A 19,906-nucleotide genomic window follows, 5' to 3' on the forward strand; every position below is an offset into this window, starting at 1 on the left:
TGACAACCCTTCGCTCCGGGATTACATTTGGGGAGGAGGAGGACACCTGTTTTTTTCGGTAGATTAATCAGATGGTCAAAATTAAAGTCAAAATGAAATCTAGATATTTTCCCAAGAGACAGTCTTCTATTTTATTTTTTATAATTGCCTGACTATAAACTTTATTTTCTAAGAACTAAGTTATCCTGACCAACGCATACCACCAACCTGAAATTGAGCCCTGGAAATAAGTCATCTAGTTTTTTGCATGAATTACATTGGATGACTCTAAACTAAAAAGGGTGTGAATGTTTATTGAAACACGAATTCTTTCTTTGGTTGTATTTCATTCCCAAGCTTTGTAAAAAATACATTTAGAATATACAATATTTACGACGATTTATCAGTCTTGCTTCCCTTCCCTGTCAAAGCAGAAAGAAAGACAGTTATAATTTTAGTGATGGAGAGACTTCATTCTTTTAAATTGCTCAGAAATTGTTTTTATCAAATATCTCAAGATTGTCTCAGTTCAGTAACAGTAAAAATATTTCTATTCTTTCTTTTTCTTTTTTTTTAGTTTATTCAGTTTGAGAGAGAGAGAGAGTGGAAGAGGGACAGAGAGAACAAATCCCAAATCCCGGTTCTTTTCAAAATGATGTAATGCTTAAATCATCTTTGAATATATAACAAATATATAATTTTTAAATCTTTGTCTAAGCCCTTTATCGGACCTACTGTCACAAGTACAATGGTGCAGGTAAAATGTATGTTATTTTGTGAATGGAGGAAAATAAATATTATATAAACATACATTTTATTTGTAGCGTATAATGTGCGTATTATAATAAAAGAACAGAGCTGGTAAGTATGATCCAAAGAAGATTCATTTTGTTAGTATTGATAATTTGGCTTAACGTATTTGTGAATTTAAATCACCTATAATTGTACACACACACAAAAGCCTATGATAGAAAATGATTCTGAAATATTTCTTTTGAATAGCATTCCAAACAAGGAACTTTTTTAAACAAAGAAACTTAGCTAATTAAAGTGTAGCTAGAAGGAATTATAATAACACACGACAAGATCATGGGGACTCCCTAAAATGGGAAGAGACTGTAGGGTCCCCTATCATTTGAGGAGAAGCTTGCTTCAAATTTGCAATGAGTATTGTCTGGAGACTTGAAATTGTACCTCCTGGTGATATGATTCTTCTGAAGAAGATTATGTAACAGTGCTCTCTCATTTAAATAAAATCAAACATAACAACAACAAACTTTAATAAAAAAGGAATGGGAATGCTTTCGGGGAAGAAAAAAATAGCTTTCTGGGGGGACTGGTATATTTATAGGGACAGGTGGGAAGAGAGTGACAGGGAATGGGGGGTGGGATCAGAAAAAAAGCTCCATTTTTGACTTTGTATGTAAATATGTATGTATGCATGTATGTATGTATGTTGTATGTATGTATGTGGGCGATGAGATTGGGGCCTAGGTAATAGTCACAGCATTCCATGCCATGCACCTCCAGTCCCATGATGTGGAAAGAAGTGCTCAGTCTCCTGCTGGGGCTACTATGGGCTGAAACAGAGTCACCTACTCTAGGCAGGGAGGGCTGGCTGTGCCCTCTTCCAGGGAGACATGACTGGGTCCCACGGGCCGGGAGATACAAGGCTCAATGGGCACTGTCGAATTTTCTGTTTTTTCAAAGAGGAATGACAGTAAGAGTTAAGAACTACTCCCTGTGCCTTTGGCCATCCTTCCCCTACTTCTGTATCACTTCCTACTTTATTTTCTACCCTCATTCTTTCTGTAGTAAGAAGCCACAAACATTCGCAAAAAACCTGAAGAAGTGAAACCCAAAAGCAAACCCTTTCACAGAGACTTCAATGGGGTCTGGAAACTATTCAAGTACTTAAATATGGGGAAAAAATGTGTGTCATCTAACAAAATGAATTCAACCAACAGCAGCACCTGAGAATATAATTTTGTAAACTAGCTCATTTCAAAATCATGCTGATGCACACTAGGGAAACAACCTTTCCATACTTTATTATTACTAAACCAGAAGGAAAGGCAGAAGAAGTTAATGAGAAGAAAGTGTTACTTTATTAAGCAAAGATCCCTAATCCTATGATACCAAAAGCATTAATGGCCACAAAGTACCCGCTGCATCTGATTGTTATACATTGCAAACTTTAGCACAAATGGTTATATGAAATAACGCTCTAACGCAAGCCATGGGCTGAGGCTTACTTTCTGAATCTAATCTGGGGCCAACTTCTGTATCTTCTGTGCTTCACTCTCTGTTGCTATAAAACTAGAAAGAAATTCTCCTCTGGGGTTTGTCAGGAGGACTAGTGGATTGATAAACATACAGATAACTGGTCTTTTGAAATCCTGGTGTCTTTTTTCCCTTTGGCTTAAAACTATCATCCGTCTTCAATTCACCCTTAATCCACTTGTTTTGGAATTAGAAACAAGTATGCTCCCATTTCTAATATGCACATAAACATGTTTCTGGGCACCTAAGGTATCTGACAACACCCAAGAATGAGCCGCAGGAGGAACATATCTACTCACCATGCTGCTCCCATGTTCACACAAGTACAGACATACACAATACACAAACAGACAACACAATCTACTCCAGCCTCGCATCAGGCTCTGTGCTCACGGTGTGGAGCCTGCTTGGCAATTCTCTCTCCCTCTCTCTCTGCCCCTCCCCTGCTCATTCTTTCTCTCTCAAAATTAATAAATAAAAACTTAAAAAAAAACACCATCTACCTCAGCTTTTAAAAAACTGGTACATACAATGTGAATGTAAATCACGTATAAACTGTAGGAAACTTATAAAATACAGAAAAAACTTGCAGAACTACTCAACAATAACTGGCAATGACATTTTCCTTCTGGATTAGGTAAGCACATGTATATTATATATGATTTTTATGGAATACAGGATTTCTTACACAATTAGAGTCATGTTGTATATTTCATTTTATATCTTGCTTTTAATTTTTTTTTTCAACGTTTATTTATTTTTGGGACAGAGAGAGACAGAGCATGAACGGGGGAGGGGCAGAGAGAGAGGGAGACACAGAATCGGAAACAGGCTCCAGGCTCTGAGCCATCAGCCCAGAGCCCGACGCGGGGCTCGAACTCACGGACCGCGAGATCATGACCTGGCTGAAGTCGGACGCTCAACCGACTGCGCCACCCAGGCGCCCCTTATATCTTGCTTTTAACATTAAATATATTGAATCATGAAAAATTGTACATGCCTTTATACTTTTAAAACATTTTTAATATTTCTTGTCTATTTTTAGTAATCTCTAAATTTTTCAAGTAGACACCAATCCAAATGTATTAAAATATAAATGCAATTCTATTTTAAAATTAAAATGATTTTAAATAATTGTACAAATACTCAAATTCATTTTAGTTTTTCATTTCTTTAAAAACAACTTAGTAAAGGGGTGCCTGGGTGGCTCAGTTTGTTAAGTGTCTGACTTCGGCTCAGGTCATGATCTCATAGATCATGGGTGGGTTCCAGCCCCACATCAGGCTCTCTGCTGTCAGCACAGAGCCCACTTTGGATGCTCTGTCTCCTCTCTCTGCACCTCCTCCACTGATGCTCTCTCTCTCTCTCTCTCTCTCTCTCTCTCTCAAAAATAAATAAACATTAAAAAAAAAACAACTTCACTAAAGATAATGTGCTTATTTCTGGTAAAGCACTCATAAGATAAAGCTAAGTGTTAAAATATTACATGAAGAATTGGGTTCATTGAGAAAAAAATTCATGGAGATGTTGAATATTTTATCTTGTAACCATTTTAATTAAAATCACAAAACTATGGTTTCAGACAATAAATGTATGGTGGAAAATTTGGCTACCAAGTACATTTTGAGAAACTAAATTCTATTTTTCCATAGATACCATTTTTATTTTTATTTTTTAACGTTTATATTTTTGAGACAAGAGAGACAGAGCATGAACGGGGGAGGGCCAGAGAGAGAGGGAGACACAGAATCAGAAGCAGGCTCCAGGCTCTGAGCCATCAGCCCAGAGCCCAATGCGGGGCTCGAACTCACGGACCACGAGATCGTGACCTGAGCCAAAGTCGGACGTTTAACCGACTGAGCCACCCAGGCGCCCCGTAGATACAATTTTTAAAAGGTGATCTATTTTTCCAATAAAATAATGTTGGCTTTGAGGAACTATAAATGTCACATTTAAGAATATAAGGAACCCTCCAAAATTACTTATGAAGAAGGCATTATGATTTTGATAAACTCCTAGTAGGCGTTATATTGCTAAAACAAAGAGACAAACAACAAATGAAAAAATGTACTTCATTTGTATCAGATTCACTTGATGACACTGTTCCTCTAAAGTGCTCAGCCTTTTAATTTAGAACTGACTACACTCTAAGTAAAAAAGCAAAATAAAATAATAAGTAGTACCTACATTTATGAACCCCAGGGAATGATGTTCCTATATAACAAAGCCAACCTCTGGCAGACCTGAATGTGATTTTCCTCCCTGAAGCTACTGCCGTGTAGAATTCATATAATCCATTACCACGAAAGTTTGGTCCTTCGGTCAAAAGTCACAACGACCAAAACTTGTATTTGGGCAAGAAGGTCTAACATTTTACTGAAAATCCAAAATAATGTAAATTAATATAGGAGCAAAATTAAAGCTGTTCAATACTGTATAAGGTAGTATGTTCCAATTTCTTTTTTCACTATCAAACTCCAAGCCACATTTGTGGGTATTTGCATATCTAGCTTTGATGTTTTTTTGCTAATGTGAACTATAGGTACCAGTCATCACGTTGGAATGTTTACCCCAGTTGAAGAACACCTTGGTGTTTATATCCCGTATACCAGCACAAAAAGGAAAAACAAACTTACAGATCTTATCTCAATTTTAACAGAAAAATAAGCTAATATAAAAACAGGTGAATGAGGCAATTCAAGTTCTTAAGTTTATGGATGAAACAGCCTATCTTATATGCTTTTAATCCTTTCTTTGCCCTTGAATTGTAATTTCCTAATATACTTGAGTAATAACTTGTTCTGAAGACCTTTACCCTGATGCCCCACAGAATAACTCAATGTCTTATTGGTTTCAGCACTGATGGCCCTTATAATATGTTACTATTTTTTTCTTAAATGGAGCTTTCAATATAATTATTAAAAAATAAGAGTACAAAGATCTAACAAAATTATAAATAATAATGGTAATAATCACAAAGAATTATACTTATTATAAAACAGTAATGACCACTAACATTCATTGAATGACTACTGTGTGCCAGGCACTGTGTAAAGCACTTTACATTGAGTGTCTCTTATTAAAGTCTTTTTGTAGATGAGGAAAGGGAAGCCTAAGAAGAACAAAAAATGCATGCCTATGGAGTGATGAGGCCAGGATTCAAATTTGGGCAGTACGACTTTGGTGGGTCTGCAAGTAAATACTGCAAATCTGTGTCTGTAATATATTTATCAATGCCCGAAGCACATTCAAAACAATGCCCAACCTCTAGTGCATTTTCCATTTATGGAAACCATTAGTATCAATGACTTACAAAACAAACTTTGCCCACCTACTGATTTGCAGGTCCTTCCACCCTGAAATGAAATAATAAATACAATGAAGTAAAATAATTTTTGGTTTCTTTTTTTATTTTATTTTATTTTATTTTTAACATTTTTTTTTCAACGTTTATTTATTTTTGGGACAGAGAGAGACAGAGCATGAACGGGGGAGGGGCAGAGAGAGAGGGAGACACAGAATCGGAAACAGGCTCCAGGCTCTGAGCCATCAGCCCAGAGCCCGACGCGGGGCTCGAACTCACCGACCGCGAGATCGTGACCTGGCTGAAGTCGGACGCCCAACCGACTGCACCACCCAGGCGCCCTAATTTTTGGTTTCTAACCAGGTTCTGGCTGATAGATGAATATCATATGTCCATATTCAGATTGTAGCAAGACTGTATGCATGCTGTATGTAACAAAGTCCTCTTAAGATGGCATTTATGTGCATATACAGTTATATGTAAATATATGTCAATGTGTGTGTGTGTGTGTGTGTGTGTGTGTGTGTGTGTGTGATCCTTAGGGAAATTTTATAGGCTCTCTTTCCTTTTACATAAGTATGTTGGTCTTCTGCCTTCTGTATTTCATATAACAGGGAAAAAAGTACTGGGCGAGAAAACCCATCACCAGCCTCATTAGTATAAATAGAATTTATTATTTTGCCTGTACAACACAATAGAAAGAAACTCTTTAAAGAGCATCTGCTCTGCAAAAAGTATATTTTATGGAATGTTTCATTTCATATGATTAAAACATAATAACAGAGCCTGCAATACGGGGTGGGGCAGGACATATATGGGAAATTTCTGTATCTTCCTCCTAATTTTGCTATAAAACTAAAACTGCTCTAAAAAGTAAATTCTTGAATTATCAAGAATTTAAATTAAAAATTAATTTTTAATTTTGAAATTAAAAAAATTCTTGAATATATAACTTTAGAAATGGATATGACCTGGGTGCCTGGGTGGCTCAGTTGGTTGAGCGTCCGACTTTGACTCAGGTCATGATCTCACAGTTTGTGGGTTCGAGCCCCACATCAGGCTCTGTGCTGACCTCTTGCTCAGAGCCTGGAGCCTGCTTCAGATTCTGTGTCTCCTTCTCTCTTTGCCCCTCCCCCGCTCACGCTTTGTCTCACTCTGTTTCCCAAAAATAAATAAATGTAAAAAAAAAATTAGAAATGGATATGACCTTAGAAGTCACTTAGTCTTCTGAAATTTAGATCATTTGCTCATGTCTTATTCACATTTTAAGAATTACAAACGAGACTGATATTTGACTCCCCTAATTCTTAAAAGAAAACTCCTCAGTTTTTGACCCAGGCTTGCTGTTATCACATGTACTGATGATACAGCAAATGGAAGTGGAGTTAATGCAACAGAAACAAAACTTCTCTAGTTTGAAGTGTAATCTCTTTATTTGTTATAAAACAAAAATCTGGGCATCATCAGAGAAGGTACATGATGCCAGTAAATCAACTCAAATTTGTTAGTTACACTATGGCACAAAAGATAATCTAAAATTTCTAAATTTTATAATTTTTTTATAATTATACATCAAACCACTTTCCAATTTTAATAAGTTACAAAGTGTATATAGCTATAGTCACTAAGCATATTAGTTATTTTGTTTAATAAAAGCCACTACAATGGAGGGATTCTTCCAAGAGTGCTGATGTCACAAATTACCATCATAGCTTTGAATAGGGACTTTTGTGCAGGGTGAGGAGTGAAGGAGAGGGCTGAGGACTCAGCAAGCTTTCACAAGTGCCCTCACTTTGTGTTCTAGGAATAGGTTCCTCTTTCACAGAAATGTATCTTATCTGACAGTCTCATTCTTAACATCAGTGGCCCTGCCCTTTTGGTTTTTCTCCAGGATGGGTTAGGAAGAAAGATTTATGGGGAGCTAATGCAACAATTCTTAAAGATCTTCATGGGATAAAAAGATTCGGTGTATTAAAAAGAACAGTGTGATCACATAGAGAAGAGTAAGAGTAAGAAGCAGTACCGTCTTATGCATGCCTACTATGTGCCAGACACTGTGCTCTGTTGGCACACAGTATTTAATTCTGAAGACTGTGCCTTAATTGGATGCCCATATTCCCATTCTAAGATAAGGATGTAGGCTCAGGGAAACTTAAGTAACTCAGTGGCGGTCATGCCCTTGGTAAGCAGCAGACTTCAGTGGTTTCCAAACGCCAAGGTGAGAGCTAGTGCTTGCCCAACAGAATGTTCATTGGTCCTTGTCAAAGTGAGAGCAAACATGGACCATGGGGTAGGGTTTCAAACAAGGCAAACACATTCCTTTTGAAAACTCTCCTTCATTCCAAGGTCATGTCCTTTTTTATTGAAATGAAAATGCCTTTTAAAAATAAAATGATCGTGGGGCGCCTGGGTGGCGCAGTCGGTTAAGCGTCCGACTTCAGCCAGGTCACGATCTCGCGGTCCATGAGTTCGAGCCCCGCATCAGGCTCTGGGCTGATGGCTCAGAGCCTGGAGTCTGTTTCCGATTCTGTGTCTCCCTCTCTTTCTGCCCCTCCCCTGTTCATGCTCTGTCTCTCTCTGTCCCAAAAATAAATAAACGTTGAAAAAAAAAAATAAAATAAAATGATTGTGTATATTGATAAAGATTTTCTTGTTAATGTCCTTTACATGGCAAAATGGCAAAGCATGTGGTTGCTGACCTGGGGGTCAGCCTCCCAGGTAGTTTTTGAAATCTTACCGTGTCACGGAATCCCAAGACATAGAAATGTGTAGTGTAGCTGGACTTAAACTCAGACTTTAAAATGCTGTTTAGTTTCTACCACACCATGCTGCCTTCTGCATGCTTGAGTGGATTCAGACTATTGTGCAGTCACATAATAGTACATATTCCAGATTCTGAAATAGCACGGTCCAACAGAAATTTCTGCAATGACAGAACTATTAAATATTCTCTATCCATGTTATCCAATACAGGATCTACTAGCCACATGTGGCTACTTAGGACTTGAAATGTGACTAGTGCAATCGAGAAGCTGAAGTTTACGTTTTATTTAATTTTAATTAATTTAAAATATGAGAAGATCATAACAGCTGATGATTATCATGTTAACCACTGCAGTTCTTGAGCAATCTGTAGAAAACTTCAGTTGCAAGTCTTCTGAGGGAAGACAATCTTTAATATAACTGAATAATAATAAAAATCTACTCTCAGCTTGGAGGCAAAAGAACATTTATGCATTAAAATAACAAAAATTCCTGATTGGCAAATGGCAAAGACCCTCAGCTAAAAAAATTTTCCCAGATGCCCATCGGGATTCTCCATCCCTTAAAGCAAACCATAAAAGATTCTTAAATACAGAGAACAAACAGGGTTGAGGGGGTGGGTTAAATGGGTGATGGGCATTAAGGAGGGCACTTGTTGGGATGAGCACTTGTGTTATATGTAAATGATGAATCATGGCAGTCTATTCCTGAAGCCAAGACTACACTGTATATTAACTAATTTGAGGGGAAAAAAAGATTCTCCATCCCTTAAAGAGAAATAAAGATTTTAGTTTAATTGTTTTACTTATTTATTATCGTCTCATCTAGAGGCTGCTGTCCTGCCAGCAAATACCAAAGGAATGGTCTAGCAAAAGCTGGTGATCAAAATTATCATATTCAGGGTCAAGATACCTGGACTGTAATTCATGGTGTGTGTGTCTGTGTCTGTGTGTGTGTGTGTGTGTGTGTATGCATGCATATGCAAATGTGCTCAACCACATGCAAAATATTTCTAGGCAGAAATTTGTGATTTCTAAAACGGAGCTAATGATATTTTTCCTAGTTTTCTTAATATGATTGTTTTGAGGATTAAGCATTAAATTTTATGGGAGAATTCTCTATCAATTATAAGGACTATCCAGATGCCAAGCAATTTTTTTAAATGCTTATTTATTTTAAGAGAGACAGAGGCAGAGAAAGGATCCCAAGCAGGCTCCATGCTGTCAGCACAAGCCCTATGCGGGGCTCGATCTCAGGAACTGTGAGATCATGACGTGAGCTGAAATTAAGAGTCAGATGCTTAACCCACTGAGCCACCCAGGTGTCTCAGATGCCAGGACATTTTTAAGAACATATTCCTATCTGTATACTTCTAAGCATGTATCAAATACTTGTCAAAAACTAACGGTATGTGCTTCACTCCTCAGAGTCTACTGAAGCTTACCCACAAAGGAGGAAACATGGTAGACCTTGTGAATATACCAAACTTAAACTGATGACTGCAAGGTCTGTTCATGAATCTTTGAGCATTTGCAAAGTGCTCCTGTGTTTGGAGAACTGGATTCTAGACAAATTGTCTGTCTGGGAAACATCAAGTCTCCTCCCTAGATAAATAGTATAAAACGGGCTACCTATAAACAAATGCAAAGCAAACAAGTGAAACCAAAAAATAGTGAAACATGTGTTAGAAATTTTACCTCATCTCTACAGTAGGTGGAATAAATGAATAGAAACTCAATGGACTGAACATAAAGAATACCTATGAAAAGACAACATGTGCAACTAACTATGATTTAATGTAAAATATTTCTTTTTATCAACTACCTTCTTTTTAGTTTCTGTAGGAATGTATTCATAATTGAAAATAATAATGATTACATGAAAGTTTTATTCCAATGCACTTAAAAAATTGCCATAGGGATCTTTAGAGAGCACATAAATCATAATGCTTGTTTTCTGACTTTTCTAGCAACCCCCTCCAATTCCGCCCCCCCCCCCAAAAAAAAAAGCAATCAAACAGAGAAACAAAAAATAACAAGCCAAACAAACAAGCTGGCCCTGGTGCACAGAACAAATTCAGTTTGAAGTTTTCAAAGATGCAAAACCAGGATTGGACATTGAGACAAGGAAACATGAGATCTGCATATAGCCTTGTTCTCCTTGGGAGTGAAACAATGAACTGAAAGGTCTTGGTTTGGGGACCATTCGTAACCATTTACTAGGAGACAATGTTGTCCACTGAACTGCTTAAATGATTCTCTGTCACAGTGCAGCCTCCCACATTTTCAGAGAGGCAAGCAGCTATTCTCTCCTCCTGCTTTAAAAAAATTTTTTTTTAACGTTTATTTATTTTTGAGACAGAGAGAGACAGAGCATGAACAGCGGAGGGTCAGAGAGAGAGGGAGACACAGAATCTGAAACAGGCTCCAGGCTCTGAGCTGTCAGCACAGAGCCCGACGCAGGGCTTGAACTCACGGACCACGAGATCATGACCTGAGCTGAAGTCGGACGCTCAACCGACTGAGCCACCCAGGCGCCCCTCTCCTCCTGCTTTTAACTTGTCACTTCCAGTGAGAAGTTACAGAAACTGAAAGCTTACATATGTCTAGACATAAATTGTCCAGTCATTAATGACAACACACTTTTCTTTGTCCAGGGTTAAGAAAACCCCTGAAATCTCAAGACAGTTAATGGAAACCTGACACAAAACCAGAGAGAAATTGCACTAGGCAGGTGGAATCATTGTGCTATTTCTACAGCAAGTCTCACCTGTGGTACACAGCAAGGTGCCAGAAATCTAATAGCAAAGTCCAGTGTCTGATGTTCTTTACCTGTTTTTTTTTTTTTTTTTTTTTTTTTTTTTTTCTGAAGAAAAACCATGGGTCTCGTTAAAGGCTTCCTTTGTCCACTTTTGTAATACTATACCTTTAAATGCTTCATATTGCAGGGATTTAGTGGGAATGAGTTACTCATACTCCCTAGTACATCTTATCTCAAGAAACACATCCCATAAATGTTCTAGCAGTATGATTACTTTATATGGCTCAGATAACAGTACAGAAGACATGGAGAATAATTCACTAAGGATCTAAGACTGGTAAGCAAAATAAATATTTAAAGTGACTGATATGTAAGTGAAACAGGGATATATAGGAATCTTAATATTGACTGGGAAAGTCTCCTTTTCTACCTAGAATTAAGAAAAAATAAGTGACAGGAATGCACGATCCAAACAAAATTTTTCTCTTGTTTCCGTGGGCCTATGGTATCTTCAAACAATACCCTGGCATGGAATAGCCACTGTCAATATTTGCTGAATGAGGAAAAACATTTCACTCTGAACTAAAAATGCCGGCAATTAACACAGTCCTTTATTTGGAAAATGGTAGAAGACACGGACGTGGCACTTCCGTCAGGAATGGACTGTCTTCTTTCTCCCAGCCTGTCACCAACTGCCCATTCCTACCACCCATCACCAAAATTTAAAATTCAGAAAATTTCATTTTCGAATACACTGGAGCATGGTTTTTATTTTAGTCCTCCTTAATACACAGAGGAATGAACATGGGGGAAAGGAAACCAATGAGATCCCGCAGGCCCGGTGTCCACAACTGACAGAACTAGATAGAACCTCTTTTGTAATGGCCACCTGCCCCTGACCAATCAAGAGACAGGAGCCAATAATTTCCACCCAAGTCACTCACCTGGGGCCACTCAGCACTGACAGCACTGGACAGGCTACTGTGCTCATTTTTCTTATTGAACATGGTTTTAAAAATTTCCTAATTTTAGTTTATTTTACTCACAAATTGCTCTGAGGGATTATGTTCTTTGTACACACTGAAAAATAAGCTGGCTCCTCCATGACTGAGGTTGATTCAAGTTTACTCTCCAGCAGGAGTCTGATGACTCACAGAATTGTGGGGTGATCACTTTTATTTTAAGCACCTTTTCTTCTCATTTTTTTAAAGTAGATGTTACCTTTTGTTAAATAATAAGTCTAAGGTAAGAGTATAGCTGTATCATCAAACGTTTACAAGTTTAAACAGCTCATTCTCATAGACCCTTTTTCTCCTAGGTATTGGAGCTGAAGAACACTTGGGTGACTATCTTTATGTTTCTTCCCTGTGCCCCCTTCCCCCCTGCCACACAGTTAAAACTAGAGTCCAAACAACTGAGGAATGTGCAGGATATGAAGAAAATTCAGAAAGGAAAATGGCACACTAAATATTAGGGCAAATTCCCCTGAAGATGTAATAGACTGCAGGAATCTAATCACAGAAATAATGAGTTTTTAATGTTTGGTCATTCTCTATTTCTGTTTTCCCCCTGCTTTAAGGACCTGTCAAAACTAATACTTATTTTCCCATTTCCCCTAAGACCGCAAGATATATCTATTATTTTGGCACTGATAATCAAAGCCTATTTGAACAAATAACTTAATTAATTTGTTACCTAAACATGCTCACACCATCTTGCTGGAGTAATGCATTAAAATCAACTCTTTATTTTTACTCTATGGCACCAATAGACATGATCACTTAAAATGTCAGAACATTAGAGCTTCCTTTTTATAATTTTTTAAAAGTATGAGATTAGAAAGAAATAAAATGTGCACTTGGCTGGTATTTTTAATTCCTTAATTCAAAGACTGAAGAAGTATGTTTAACTACTTTACAAATATTGTTTTTACCATTCATGGAATTCTTATTTTTGGTGTAGTTTTTTTTTCTTGTTGTTTTGGTCTCTTGAGGCAGATGTAAAATGACCTCAGTGACTAGACAAAGAAGTGGAATTATAAAAAAAAAAAAATAGAGAATAAAAAAAATGTAGCAAAAAAAGGTATTCTACGACCTAAGAATAGTCTGCCAACAGGCTTCTTGGTATTTAATGGCTAGTGTTAGTGTCTGCATCAATATTCTACAATGATAATAGTAATAGTGGCCAACCCACAGGGAATGGAAGAAAAAGCATGGTTTGTCTGGCTCATTATCAAAATAACATTGCAGCACGGCAGTTTAGCACTTATTGAGGACCCCACAACTTCTCACTTTGGAATAAGATTGGATGATGCCTCCCTCATTTTCTGTTCCACATTAACTTTTGTGTAGTACTTGCTTTTGATCACAGCAATCATCAAAAGTTCAGTTTTGCAAAGATAAGGTATCACAGAAAGAAAAAATAATGACCTAAAGTTGAAACTGGGAACTAAGTCTAGCTATTGGTTCCCCAGGTGACTGACAGATGTTACAATGTTTCCCTTCAAATACCTCAGGCAGCCATGTGAGTTCTCTGCAGTGCCCCAGGGTACTGCATGAAGCCCATGTTTTGGCAATGAAAACATGGCTCTGGTTTCCTTACTCTCATACCATAGACAAAGGGTGAGGACACCTCAGTCAAGAAAACTCAGGAATTAGGGCAGGAATTATGTGGCCATTATACCTTTCTGTGTTTAATTCCAGAGGACTCTCAAAGGGTAAATGAAGGTTAGAAAGGAGATGGACTCAATGGTATAATAACGTATCTTTTTCTTTTTCTTGTTAGAGATACCCTAGTAAGACCAAGGAAGAATAATGTAACCTGTAACAGGAGAAATGAATAGAAATGTAAACAATCATCCTTTCCTTTTTCAAACTCAGGACTAGAGGCAACAGCATCCTTCTACTCAAGAAGGGGCCAAGAATGGCTAGGACTGAAAATTCACAATCGAGGCTAAAGAGTTGGTGAGGCAGTTGCTAACTACTAAAGGCTCAAGAGGTGCTGAGGGGGTAGCAATTTGAGACAAGGGGTGAGAGATCATGTCAATTCGCTGGGAGAATGTCCAGAAGTGCTGGATGTCCAGAGTGCTGCGGCACTCCAAAGACATGATCAATGTGGCCCTATACTTTTATGGGATGATGGGGACTAAGGACCTAGACTGACAAGTGTGCCCCCATTTTCCGTGGTATATTGAGTCTACTCACCTCCTTCTCCTTCCCTCTTCTGCACCTTTCCCCCATATTCTGTGGCTGTAAGTATGTAAGTATGGATAAAGAGCTACTTGGATTGCCTCTGGTTCTGTACGTTGATGTTTATATGGCAGAAGATTGGGGCAAGAGGTGAACTGAAAAACTTTTCAAGTGAAGTGGTTTGACAGGCACCGTGTATTCAATAAACTCATAGTTTTGTTACTAAATTCTATTTGTCTTGACACTGATAATTCTCCCGTTAAATTTCCTGGGATATCCGTGTATTTGCAAATATAAACAACATTATATGACCGGAGGAAGTGCAACAAGAGAAATCACTGTAATTCAGAAGGAAAAACAAGGTTAAATGCATTTTGGAGAACTTTAAGAGGGAAAAAGCTGCATACGTTTTATGTAATTATTCATTTATTCTGTAATTTTCTGCTTGTTTCTTCATGACAGCAATCTTCTGTTATGTAGTTTTTTCTATTTTTATAAAATACCTTTTATGATTAATGGGAGTTTAAATTTACTTTTCACGTATTTATTTCTCTACTGTACTTATGCTGGTACTTTAAAATTTTACTCTTTCTTATTATTCTTGCTAATGGGGACACATTGACCAAACCATGTGGTAGCCTTCTGAGCAGAAGCTGCCAGAAACTTCACTTTTGCCTTATATAAGCTTATTTTTTAGATGCTAAATTTAGCCTTGTCCTATAGAATTGTATGTATTTTCCAAGACTCAGTCACATATTTTCTTTATTACTTCTTTTGACTTATTTGGGCTTTTACTTAATTTTATTCTTAAAATATAATTAAAAAACAAATTTTCATAATGCCAAATAATCCATTGGGTCAAAGGAATTTGGTTAACAGTGACTTCTGTTTCTCAGCAGATTCTGCTACAATAGTTCACAGCACTTTGTTTATAACGGCATTTTCAAAAAAATGTTCTAGAGATGATTAAAATTTTTGTTGTAGCTTTAAAAAAGTTTAAGCTCTGAGGACCTTGGATCCCTAATTTATAAACTGGTGTAATGATGTTCCTATCCATAGGGCTATTAAAAGCATCAAATGAGGTTGCAGACGTGAAAATACTTACAAAAGTAAAGGGTGACATACACAGGCAACATGTGCTATGATCACCATTATGACCATCATTAGTCTTAATTTCTCCCTATTGTCTCCACTGTTTCACTAGGATCTATTTATAGAAGATAAGATGATGATGTCCTGTCTATTAGGAAGTAATGATTTTTCTTCTCACTTTCTCAATAAATTAAACAATTATATTTCAACTTAAAGAGCATTTAAAGGTTTTCCCAAACATTTCATTCACATAGGTAATCACAGACCTTCAATGGTACTGTTTGAATTTGAAGTTTCTAAGGGGTTTTCTCAATGGATATGCTTAACTAGAACGATAAATATAAAATCATCAAAAGTGATTAAAATATGTGATGGTATCATTCCCTATAAAGTACAGTTGAATTATAGACACTGAATAATATTCTCAGTATTATCATGAACTGGGTAAGATAAGAAAGTGGAGGCTCACATATGGTTACTTGTGGAGTCAAGTGAAGAGAAGGCATAATCCTTTACGTGTAGAAGATATAGGTACTGTCAGATTAATGACTAAAATGGTTATTATTCTGTATTTTAAACTAAAAAAAATTTTTTAATGTTTATTTATTTTGAAAGAGAGGGAGAAACAGAGTGCGAGCAGGAAAGGGGTAGAAAGAGAGGGAGACACAGAATCTGAAGCAGGCTCCAGGCTCTGAGCTGTCAGCGCAGAGCCCGACATAAGGGCTTGAACTCATGTGGACTGGAAATCATGACCCAAGCCCAAGTTGGAAGCTTAACCAATTGAGCCACCCAGCTGCCCCGGTGATTATTTATTCTATTCTCCTTGCTTCTCTGAGAAACTTGATCTCCCTAGTGGAAAGTGTGCTTTCCAGCAGTCTGCCACCTTATTGCTCCAATGTAAATATCCAGGGGGAATGAAAAAAAGCTGAACGTGTCAAGACATTACTTTTCAAAAATTTATAGAGTTGCATCAAGGCCTGATTAAATTTGTCAATCTTACATAAACCCAATCAGATTAAAAAAAAAAAATGTCTTGCATAGGTACAGGGAAAAATTAGGTCATCCTTATAGTTTGCTTTAGAAAGAAAAACCCAATGTAAATATAAAATATAGGCTTTTCATAAAATGCATGGAATATTTAATCGTTACCAGAATACACTAGAGGGTATAAGAGAAACAATCTGTGCACTTGTATTCAAAAATCAATTTACTAAAATTTTAGACAATAGATTGCATCACTTTTCTCTACCACTTTGCCAAAGTTAATCCCTTTACTTGAGCTCCTCATTGTATTTTTGTCAGTGGCTACAGCTCCATATTTAATGCTTCCTCTTTCTCTCAGTTCACCTGTCCTGAATTCCAAGAAATTTTCCTTGAACCTAATTCTCCCTAAAGCAGCTTTACTCCTCCCTCCCCCTTTAATTTATGGACTTTGAAGGAGATGCCTACATTTGTTGATACCTCGGCTTTCAATTCACTCCTCAACCCACTGGGCTTCTAATTCTGTTATCCTCACTCGGCTGTCAACACAAACCTAGCAATTACAGAAAGTAACTGGTTCTTCTCATTTCCTCTCCTCATCCTCCGGAGAGTTGTTTCTGCTCTCTGTCCTTGTCCTTTCACTATAGTCTTGTTTCCCTTAGAGTTTTATCCTCACAACGTAAGAGCCAAATTCATCTTCCATTATTTGCCATTACATTGTCTACTCTCCATCCTGTGTTCCTTATGTCAACATCACCACTCAGTTACTTGTTCAGGATGAAAACTTCAGCATTCTTTTTGACTCTCTATCCACTGGCTGTCCCCCAACACACACACATGCATGCACGCACGCGTGCTATTTTGTAATCCTCCTGCCTCTGAACCAACTTCGTCATCCCACCCCCACTTTCTTGACTGAGCCTGCATCATACTTAACCTACTTTGTTTCTATGAATTTCAGCATGATCTACTTCCCTGTGGTCACTTCACCCTATATAATCACTTAACAATAGAGTAATCAGAAGCAATAAAAAGAATATAAGTGTGTTGAATCTCACCTAAAAACTCTCAGGTCCCATAGACTGTATTCACATCTTCTTTCCCTCCTGCCACATTTCACTATTCACATCAACCAGATTGTTATTTTTTAATGGAGCCATGATTTTTCTATGTCTAACATTACGCAAATATTACCTCCATTAGCCTGGCTTTCCCTAAAGGTCCTTCCCTTCTCTCTGCTCCCACAATTTTGTGAATGCCTCAAGGATGATGCTGACCATATTTTATTTTATTGGTCTAAAATGTCAACCCTCCCACTATCTGCAGATTGGCAGCTTTGAATACACTATATTTGCTCAATAAGTATTTTTATAATGGGTGAATGAATAAACAAATATCTTGAATTTCAAATATGAGAGAATGGGACAAAAATATCATAGAAATAGGGTCATTGGGAAAAGGAAGTTGTTTTGGCATGTCTACATTTTACAATGAATTAATGACAGATATGTATTAATCATGAGGGTAACAGTTGAACAAGAAAGCATAAATTTCCAGAAGGCAATAGTGGTATTGACCTAGAGCTCACTTGTTAATAATGAACATGTACTAATTAAGGACTGTCAGGTACAGCTGAATAACAAAGTACACATTTCCAGAAAACATGTAAGTGCTAGAGATCTTGAGCTCAACTGAGATTGCAGGGCCAGAGATACTGAGAAGTCATCCGATGAAAGCTGATAGTTGAACCCATATACAAAAGAGTTTTCCAAAGCACAGACCACAGGTCAGGAGCTATACTTTGGGGAAGTATGTTGCAGTGTGATAAAAGATGTTGGTGAAGAAGACGTCTGTGAGCAGGAGGGAAGAGAGGACCCAAGAGTGATGAAGGCCAGGGGATGAGACACACCTTGTTTTTCCTCTAATAACTGGTGTCTTCCTTCCACTCTGTGGGTGACTGACAAATATTACTTAAACAAATGGATTTTCTGAGGTCAATATGAATGGAAGATAGGCTTCAGAATACTGAGGCAATATAACATGGTAAGGAAACGTAGATCTGTGGGATAGGGGCAGAAGTATAGGGACACCTAGAACTTACTGAAAAAGTTTCATTGCCCAAAGGGCAGAGAAAAACAAAAGGAAACTGAATATTTCTGGAAAGATGGTGCAGACCTATGCATAAAGGTAGGTGGTGAGGTACCTTTACCTATAGCTCACAAGGACACACATTAGGGCTTACATGCTATCTTTTCCAGTAATTATTAGATCTGAGAACTGTCATTCCATAAGGTTATTAGTTAACTGGGGTCAAGAACCCTCTCTTATAGTTTTCTTGTATATCCTGCAGTGCTTAAAACAAAAACAGCTACTAAATAGGAATTTAATAATTCAGTATTTGAATCAAAATAATTGCAGTTTAGGGGTGCCTGAGTGGCTCAGTCAGTTAAGCATCCAACTCTTGATCTCGGCTAAGGTCATGATCTCACAGTTTGTGAGTGTGAGTTTCACATTAGGCTCTGTACTGACAGCATGAAGCCTGCTTGGGATTCTCTCTCTCTCTTTCTCTCCCCTCTCTCTCTGCCCCTTCCCTGCTCATACACATATGTCCTCTCTCTCTCTGAAAATAAATAAACTTAAAAAAATGATTGCAGTTTAGTTGGAAAGAATGCAGTATTATCATCTAACAACTATTAATAAAATGGCAACCGGAACGATACTTGTGAAAAATGGGTAAAGCACAATTTCACTTCTAGGACCTCACTTAGACCTATAAGGGTACCTTGATAATCTGTTACCATGCCAGGAATATCACTGAACCCTCACAGACTCCTTATCATGTAATTCCTGTACAAGAAATTGCAACCCGTATCGAGTTTTTGAGATAGTGTCATGAAAGATGGTGAGTGTTACTGGATAAATCTCCAGATGCAGAGGAGGAAATCAACTCTGTACAGAGGCAGAATTACAAATGACAGCACAAGTCCTATTTAGAAACCTCCAGAAATTAGAAAACTAATGAACACTACAGTAAACACAAAAATGGAATGTTCTGAGAAAATGAGCTAATGACGTATATGATCTGCAAATGTGCTTATCAGTTTTAACCATTCTCCAAGCTGTGCCGTGTCTTAAATGATATTCAGATCTGTCTGATGTTTTCAGCGCTTGCCTCTGGTGATTAATATTCCAAAAACAGTTTAATTTTAGGGGCTCCTGGGTGGCTCAGTCTGTTAAGCATCTGACTTCAGCTCAGATTATGATTTCACTGCTCTTGAGTTCGAGCCCTGCATCGGTCTCTATGCTGACAGCTTGCAGCCTGCAGTCTGGAGTCAGCTTCAGATTCTGTCTCCATCTCTCTCCCCTACTCTCTCTCTCTCTGTCTCTCTCTCTCAAATATAAATAAACATTAATTTTTTAAATGGTTTAATTTTAGCAAAGCCCTCCCAAGATCTCTCCAATGATATGGCAGACCAGTGCAAACATCCGTATGGTACATCAACTGGGGTATGTTAAAAGTGCTATTCATTCTAATATCTCAAGATTCTCAAACTGA

The 19,906-nt window shown here is 37.6% G+C and overlaps 1 protein-coding gene across 12 annotated transcripts in view; it reads right to left on the reverse strand.

The window, feature by feature from the left end:
* PDE4D (phosphodiesterase 4D) overlaps positions 1–19,906 on the reverse strand; it is a 1,416,267-nt gene that overhangs the window by 199,232 nt on the left and 1,197,129 nt on the right. The window lies entirely within an intron of this gene.

The sequence above is a fragment of the Leopardus geoffroyi genome, chromosome A1 (genome assembly GCF_018350155.1).
Source record: "Leopardus geoffroyi isolate Oge1 chromosome A1, O.geoffroyi_Oge1_pat1.0, whole genome shotgun sequence".
Classification (NCBI taxonomy): Eukaryota; Metazoa; Chordata; class Mammalia; order Carnivora; family Felidae; genus Leopardus; species Leopardus geoffroyi.